Raw genomic sequence first — 8,564 nt, 5'->3', positions numbered from 1 at the left:
GCGTAGTACTCTCTGTACCTACGACCGATGTGGTCTCCTGTGCGCCTCTGTGGCTTGTTTTGCCAAATCTGTCGTCTCTTAGCGCTGTCACCGCTAGCAGGCAAAACGCTGGAAGCCTTTACCCATTTTCCCTGTGCGTAATGGAGGATCGCTTGGCCATTTCTATCGCCTCTTTAATCTTGCTCCTCAAAGTAAGTCGCTGTTTCGCTGGTACCCATGTTTTCCTCATTCTTCGTGGTGTTCCGCTACTGCAGGCTTGGTGTGTTGCTTACAAGGGAATGGTCCAGACTAACATGTCGAAACCAACCCTGAAATTTTCCACACAGGAAGAGTACATCGATGAAAAGCACTGTAAACATTTTAGTTGCTAAAGTGCAAATTAGCCTTGTAAGACTTTTCTCCAGAAAAGCTAGTCTTGCAAGGTTTGCCGGAGAGCTTCTGTGAAGTTTGGAAGGTAGGAGATGAGGTACTAGTGGAAGTAAAGCTATGAAGAGGGATCCTGAGGCGTGTTTGGGTAACTCAGTCGGTAGAGCACTGGCCTGCAAAACGCAAAGGTAAGAGTTAAGAGTCTCAATCAGGCACGCAGTTTTAATCTGCCAGGTAGTATCCTATTAGCGCCCACTCCGCTGTAGAGCGATAAATTCATTCTGGAGACACAGTCTTGACAAAAGAACGTAGCGCCATACAGTGGGAGGTCCAGAATGCACACATGCGGATTTTAAACACTGAAACCATACCGAAAATGTCTGAAATCGTTTATTTTTTGTATAACTTGCCGTTCATATCGACAACTGAACTGCTGTAGCTGTAATTGTTACAGAAGTGGCCAGCAGAGGTAAGAAAATCAAGATAGTGTATGATGTTACATTATAGATGACTTCCATCAATTTGGACATTAATTTGTTGACATTAAGTATTTTATAAGAATTCCTGTTGCACAGTTCATTTGATAATTTTAAATAATTCGTATTTTACTAGCTATGATACAGTTCCTTGATTATTCCCTGTAGCCATCACAAACTTGCGAAGGGGCTATTGAAGGACAAAAAACAAGTATTTTCTTACACCAGGCACACCTGGTAGAAGATAAATTAATGCATTGAGGCACTTCACAGTAATTACTAGTTTTATTTATACAAAACTGGAATGGAGTAAGAAACGGCCGTGGCCATTGTTGTGCATAATGTGCTATCTACCAGGTATACGTGATCCGATTCGTAAAATGTAGTGATGCAGACAGATAATGCAGAAATAGCCGAAGTTTAACATTACTGTTGCGCTGATAAACCTGAAAAGACAAGAGCTATAGGAAATTACATTGTCCTGAAGTTCCACAAGGAATTCAATATCATTATGTTCATAGTATACTTGAATATCCCCCCATCTGGTATTTACTTGTACACTCCGTATCTTTCTCATAATTTTTCTCACAAGCATGAAACGACCACACGAAGGATTAGTTGTCATTATTTTGGACGTCAGTAGTGTTCTCTTTTCAAGCTATATTCTCAGGAAGACATTTCAGTAGGACCACTCACTTGGACCCAAAATGTGCATGTGAACATTCAAATTCAAGACTTAGTTATGAGCTGTCCCACAACATTTTTCTTCAAATTCAGGGGCTCGGGCCTGTATTGGGTTCAGGGTGAATTTCTCAAACCATTCTGCAATTGAGCTGCCCCATGATATCATGCCATTTTCACCCTGGCTATAAACGATGGAGATTTGAGAAACGCCATGAGGTTTCGGTGAAGAAGTTCACTCATACAATTGTGTAGTGCTACACTTAATGGCATCATACTAAATGGTCTCTGTTGGATTCCTTTCATGTTTGATTTCTTACATCTGTTGTCATTTACGGCATAAATTCCTCTTCTAAATTTACTGTGGCGTTTCTGACTATCTGGGAGGAGACTGAGTAGTGGAACGTGTTACTTTTACACATAAACGATAACGATCTGCCACACTACTACACTTTAAAACACAGTTTATATGTAATTCATGTCACACAGTCTCATACGGAACCTACATCAGCTTTCTTTTATATACTGTATATGATAAGATACTGTCATCCCCGTTCCCCTCTGTGTGAGAGGATGAATGAGCAAATGTATTTCTAGTTGCATGCTTGAGGGTAGCAGACAAGCCTGTCTGCTAGAGAACAGTAGGACCAACGTCGGAATAGGTAGCTACGCTTTCTAAAAGCAGAGAGGTTTCTATCCTTAGTATGGTCCTGTCCGTCTCTTGTCATGTTGGTATAGGAAGCTGCCCCTCTGGCCACTTCCGTTTGTATTTGTGAGTCACCCTCAGAAAGGGACCAGGTCAGTCTGTCCGTGGCGAGCGTCTGAAGTGGTAAGATCTCCGGCTAAGCGCGTGTCTGCTAAGTCCGTAAGACAATGGATTTCTTAAGTTCAGCCTAACTGAAAATTTAATCACCTTTATTTCAGGTTTAGCTCTAAAATATCTAATGTTATCTTAAATTGCAGCGCAGTGTAATTCGCGTGTGAAGTTCAGAATATATTCCGGTAGTTGCTTTGTCACTACTTTGTGAGTAAAGTGGAACCACGTGTTGATCAGTAAATCTAACTAAGTTCATCAATCTTAAACGCGAATGTGCGTGAGATTATAACGTCTCGTCTTGACAATATTTTTCAATATAGCAACTTTTCTTTATGTTCAACCCACGTGGGGAGTACTTTGTGAAACCAGTACCACGTGCTTATACAATTGTTTGACCCATCAGGTTAATAGTAAGACGATAGTAACCAGTTCGAGGTTTTTCTTTTGTAAATTGCTTTTCGATCTAATTTATATTAATTATCAAAATTATTGTGGAGTTACACTCTTTGTGTAAACCAAGTTGACCACGTGAAGCATGTGGTGTAATCATCAAAGTAGCCCTCAGCTATTCGTTTCGGGAAGATTTCACAGAGAGTTAATATGAATTTAGTATACCAGAGTGTGGTAATTACATGACGGACAGGATTGTGCTACGAACGTAACTTCTTTGGGTGAAAATTGAATCGGTTGGTAGTGGTTAATTTTCTCTTGCATATGTTTCAACGTTCTTTGTGTGTTGTTTTATGAATACAGTGTTGTATGCAGTCTCCCAATCTTGGCTCCATATTTGATGTGTTCCGTAAGACTACAATCTCACATTTTCACAATCCTAAATAAGGCACCAGTTTAGATAGAAATCAAGTTTAATATGCTGAAATTTCAATGATCAATGTTAAAATAAATTTCCAAATATAAAATGATTTATTTCTTTTTATTTAAATTCTCTTTTAGAAGTATATGTATCACCGGTTGTCGTATGACTATTAAAAGATTATAATTGAGGTTCGTCTGGTTGGGAATTTGGTAAGCTAGACAGGATACCTGGTGAAACAGTTGCTCAGTAATGCAAGATTAACTTCCCGAGACAGCTCACAGCTTTTAACCCGCTTTTATTGTCTAGCAGCACCGCTTTCATAGAAAAATAAAGTAACAATATTACAATACCCTTCCAAAATGGATAATCACACACTCAGGAAAAGGGTCTGATAATAAAACCCAACTGTATTACCGATATTGAAAAGCAGTACCCTGTTCCAAAGTACATATCGAATCACCTAGTATGGCATTCCTGATCCTCTTCGTCACAAACAGAACGGACAGAAACTCTGCTGCTGGTTGATAGACAATCATCACTATTACTAAGCCGCCATCCAGATGTCGACTGTTTAGGAGTTGCTGATGCTGTCACTCACTTTGTTCTGGCAGTGGGCGTGGTGATGTAAGCATTGACACTGCAAGTGATGGCACCTGCACTCGCGACAGTTTAGGCACTGACAAAGCGATTAACGATGCTGACAGAGGTACTGGTGCCATCAGTGAGGGCGCTGGTGGTCACGACAGCCTGGAAGCTGGAGATGCCGTGGCTCTGTAACAAACACTGGTACTGGTGAAGGTGGTGGCACGTGTGATGCCTGCAGTGTGGTTTGCATGCACAAATTGTTCAGTATTTCTGGAAGATAGTAAGAGTTTATAAGTGTCATGTAAAAAATTTACACATACAGATACAGGTAGATGGACTGATACGTGTGCAAAAACTTACCACCAGCTGATTCAGTTAAGGGTTTGCATCCCCCCTCAAGCGACTTCTCTGCTATATGCATGTGCTCATGTGCACCACCTGAATACTAGGTTGCAAGATCTGGGACAAATCCTGTAGCACCTGTATGCATTTGTTAAGGGAGATATATATGTTACTTGCCATCATAATCATCATGATCATCATCAATATCATCATTGTCATCTGAGTCCTGAGATGGGGAGGTTAAATCAGTAATGCCTACTGCTGTATTAATTTGATTGTTCAACAATTCTAGACAAAAATCAATCAAAAGGTACACACACGCATGCACTCACTCCCACACACACACACACACACACACACACACAAATTCTTACCCTGAGGTAGTGTAGCCAACATAACATGTCTATACACCGATTCACATCAGGGCGCCGAGAAATTGCTCGGTGTTCCATTATCATCACTCAACCATCTTGAAACCTCAGCTACACCATGTCGACGATTGCTGTGCACACAAGTTCTCTACGTATGCGTACATCACCATTACTCTACCATGCAAGCATAGGGGTTACACTCGTCTGGTGTGAGACGTTCCCTGGGGGGGAGGGGGGCGGGGGGTCCACCGGGGGCCGAATCGCACAATAACCCTGGGTTCGGTGCGGAGCGGCGAAGGGGTGAAGGGGACTGCGGTAGTCGTCGTGGGGTTGTGGACCACTGCGGCTACGGTGGGGACTGAGCCTCTCCGTCGTTTCTAGGTCCACAGTTAACATACAATACAATACATACAAATCTTGAAACAAGAGCCCCCAAAGTATATAATGTGAAAAACACATTCAGATATTTTGATACAAGAGCCCTCGATGTATATGATGTGAAAAATACACTCACGTGTTGATAAGAAGCTGGTACCTATGCGTGAGATGTTCATCTGAAGTAACAGGCCATCGCCACTCTACAGGGGTGCTCATTTTTTGCATTATAAGTGCAGAATTAATGTTGTCCATCAGGAGGGATGACATAATAACCTTGACTTCGAGATTAATAAGCCTGCTGCACCTGCTGCTACTACTGCTGCTACTGGCGTGCCTCATGATGATGCACTAGCAATGCAACAAACATCGAAATGAAATAGGTTATGTTCTTCAGCCTTATATAATCGCCGTTCGGGCAGTGGGGGTGGTGCTAAAATCGGCCATTAGTAATGCAGATTCCACCTGGGATGGACGAGCATGATGCCACTCAGAATGTAGGCACAGGGAGGTGCTGCAATCACCCAAGCCGTGTGTGTGAAACTGTAGGACAAAAGGCTGTTTTAAAATAAGTAATTCAATGGTCACCCAACTCAACGGTAATTTTTCCTTCTCTAATGCACACACAAAACAAAAATGGTTCAAATGGCTCTGAGCACTATGGGCTTAGCTTCTGAGGTCATCAGTCCCCTAGAACTTAGAACTACTAAACCGAACTAACCTAAGGACATCACACACATCCATGCCCGAGGCAGGATTCGAACCTGCGACCGCAGCGGTCGCACGGTTCCAGACTATAGCGCCTAGAACCGCTCGGCCACTCCGGCCGGCACGCACAAAGCAATTCTTCTGTGTCTTCATCCTAAGAAGGTGTAGTCAAGGATACTAGTAATGCTCCAGACATCTAATTGCAGTGTTCTTGTAAATATCACATATTCATAGTGATTTGGCAACGGCCTTGCCGCAGTGGATATACCGGTTCCCGTGAGATCACCGAAGTTAAGCGCTGTCGGGCGTGGCCGGCACTTGGGTGGGTGACCATCCAGCCGCCATGTGCTGTTGCCATTTTTCGGGGTGCACTCAGCCTCGTGATGCCCATTGAGGAGCTACTCGACCGAACAGTAGCGGCTCCGGTCAAAGAAAACTATCATAACGACCGGGAGAGCGGTGTGCTGACCACACGCCCCTCCTATCCGCATCCTCATCTGAGGATGACACGGCGGTCGGATGGTCCCGATGGGCCACTTGTGGTCTGACGACGGAGTGCTGTGTGCCATAGTGATTTAGCACTACCTTTCACGTAGACAGTCTAGTCAGTATGAGCAGAACTTTCAAGTGATGTCACCATAATTTCAAAAGGCATCCTTTCCTCGTCACAGTGTATTCTGTAATAATTACAACATAACCATAGTGTACATTTATATGTGTTGTGCATTTAAGGGCTCTGAAAGGTTTTTCTCAAACCCTCATTTGCTTCACCCTCATAGTACCCCAGATGACAGCTTTCATATGTATCATACAGTAAGCAGTAGACTTCATTAGTCAATAAATGGGGCTGAGCACTATGGGACTTAACATCTGAGGTCATCAGTCGTCTAGAACTTAGAACTACTTAAATTTAACTAACCTAAGGACATCACACACATCGATACCCGAGGCAGGATTCGAACCTGCGACCGTAGCAGTCGCGCGGTTCCAGACTGTAGCGCCTAGAACCGCTCGGCCACCGCGGCCCGCACTTTATTAGTCGAATGTTGTAAATTGAGTAATGGTAAATGTCTGAATTAAGTAAACTTCTGCATCTGTGAAATTGTAGAGGCTGAATACCCGCAAATCCAATTTCATTTTCGCTTTCCTTTTGGTGTGATATATGCAAGAATGATAAACTGCGGCATTTCCGACCGAAATGATGCTTTAATCATCCATGCGCTTCGCAGTAGAGGATATCCAAACAGTTCCCATTATCTGAAACTTAAAGGCAACTGAAAGCCACTGCCAAGTATTTTTAAATGTTGTAAGCACTCTTTATCGGTTACAGAGGTATGGGGCGTTTTCCTGATTAATTTGTAGAGCACAATATTATTGTCAATATTATTGATACGTGCTCTTTGGATATATGCGTTATTGTCTGTTCCACTTTTTCCTAACTTGAATTGTTGCTTTAAATGAACTAGAATGCATTTCATGTCTTTGAAGTACCCCATCAGCATCTCCGGAGGTGTGCATGCACTAAGTAGATTGTATTCATCTGTCGATATTAGGTTCTGCATAAGCCACCCTGCATTTCCTAAGCAGTTCAAGTCTAATGTTGGTACTGAAACAGATATTTTTCAAGTTGATGTGCTACTTGCATTCTGAATATGGTCGATTTCAACCCCACCCAGCTCTAATCCTATTTCTTGGAACAGAAAAGCAAACTCATTACGTTTAAAACGACACGTTACTGTTGGGCTTTCATCAGCATTCTTCATTACTCCCGGGAGGGGGGGGGGGGGGGTACACTGCTAAAGCAAAAGGTTTGTGTTTGAAGCACTCAAGATGAATGATTCCTTCATCATATTCGGCTGGAATGGTCGTTCTGAAGGTTACAAGCAGGTAGGTTTAAGGAGTTCACCGTTATTTCACGTTCACCCATCACGCTTCAATCCTAATGTGCCATGCTGCCAGCAGTGTGCTCTAGTTTTATACAGTATGCCCAACCTGTTTCAGATATAGTCGTATTCGAACAACTTTACTGCAAAAGCCGATGAGATGCATGTCCTGATCCATAATATTCAACTCGAGAGGCACTGACGTCTGAACAGCCACTGGGAGATGAATAGAGTTGCTTGTTGTCTCTAAAGTTTTATATCCTGAGCCGCCTGCAGGAAGAATCCATAGATTTTGTGAATCAGTTTGTAGTTGAGATATTATTTCCTTGCAGTACTAAACTTGGCACAAATTGTGCTACTCAACAGTACATCCGTTGGTTGAGGTGACTCATAAAATCTGTTCTGATCCTCGTGCAACAGTTGCTCCTTTGAGAAATCTAGTAGTGATACTACTCAATTTTCCCATGCAGAGTCCATTACCTCCTTTGTCGTTCTTATTCCTATTTCATGTTTCTTGAGGTTTGAACATAACTCAGAACCTGATAGAGACTGATTTAAATATCGATCTAAATCATTAAATTTGTATGTGCTGTGCTGTATTTCCACAACTTGTTAATATGCCATTTCGAGCTTGCACGTAACTTAGTTTTCATACTAGTCCCTTACACTCTGGATCCTGTGATAGGGGGGCTCCCACAAACTACAGTGTTCACTAAATCTGTGAACATTAGGAAACAATATTAAAAGTTTAATTAGAATTTGATATGCAGTTATAGTAGCAGTACCACTAAGTTGTAGTTATAGGATCATATTACTGTCAATAACTTCAAAGGAATTTTCCAGTTATTAAATGAAAGGTGTTCCAAATAATGACTGTACATTAACTGAAAAACACATACAAAATTTCGGTCACCATAAGCAGGTTACACGCTTGCAAACTATTACGTCTTGAACAATTTTAGATGCAAGACAAAAATGAGTGAATGCCAAATTAAATTTGAGAGTAAACTACAAAACACGTAATTTAATTTAGATTGAGAAGGAAGGAGCGGTGGATTTCAAGTAAAGGAATAAATACCATAACTTTTTCATAATACGATAGTGGAAATTACGTCAAATGTAACGGAGCAGTGAGTGACTATTCGA

The 8,564-nt window shown here is 41.9% G+C and overlaps 1 pseudogene; it reads left to right on the top strand.

Moving 5' to 3' along the window:
- Window positions 1-5,775: 5,775 nt before the first annotated feature.
- Window positions 5,776-5,892, top strand: LOC124724012 (annotated as a pseudogene).
- The last annotated feature ends 2,672 nt before the right edge of the window (window positions 5,893-8,564 follow it).

Source organism: Schistocerca piceifrons, chromosome X (genome assembly GCF_021461385.2).
Source record: "Schistocerca piceifrons isolate TAMUIC-IGC-003096 chromosome X, iqSchPice1.1, whole genome shotgun sequence".
Taxonomy (NCBI): Eukaryota; Metazoa; Arthropoda; class Insecta; order Orthoptera; family Acrididae; genus Schistocerca; species Schistocerca piceifrons.
This window is presented reverse-complemented; position numbering and strand designations above follow the sequence as displayed.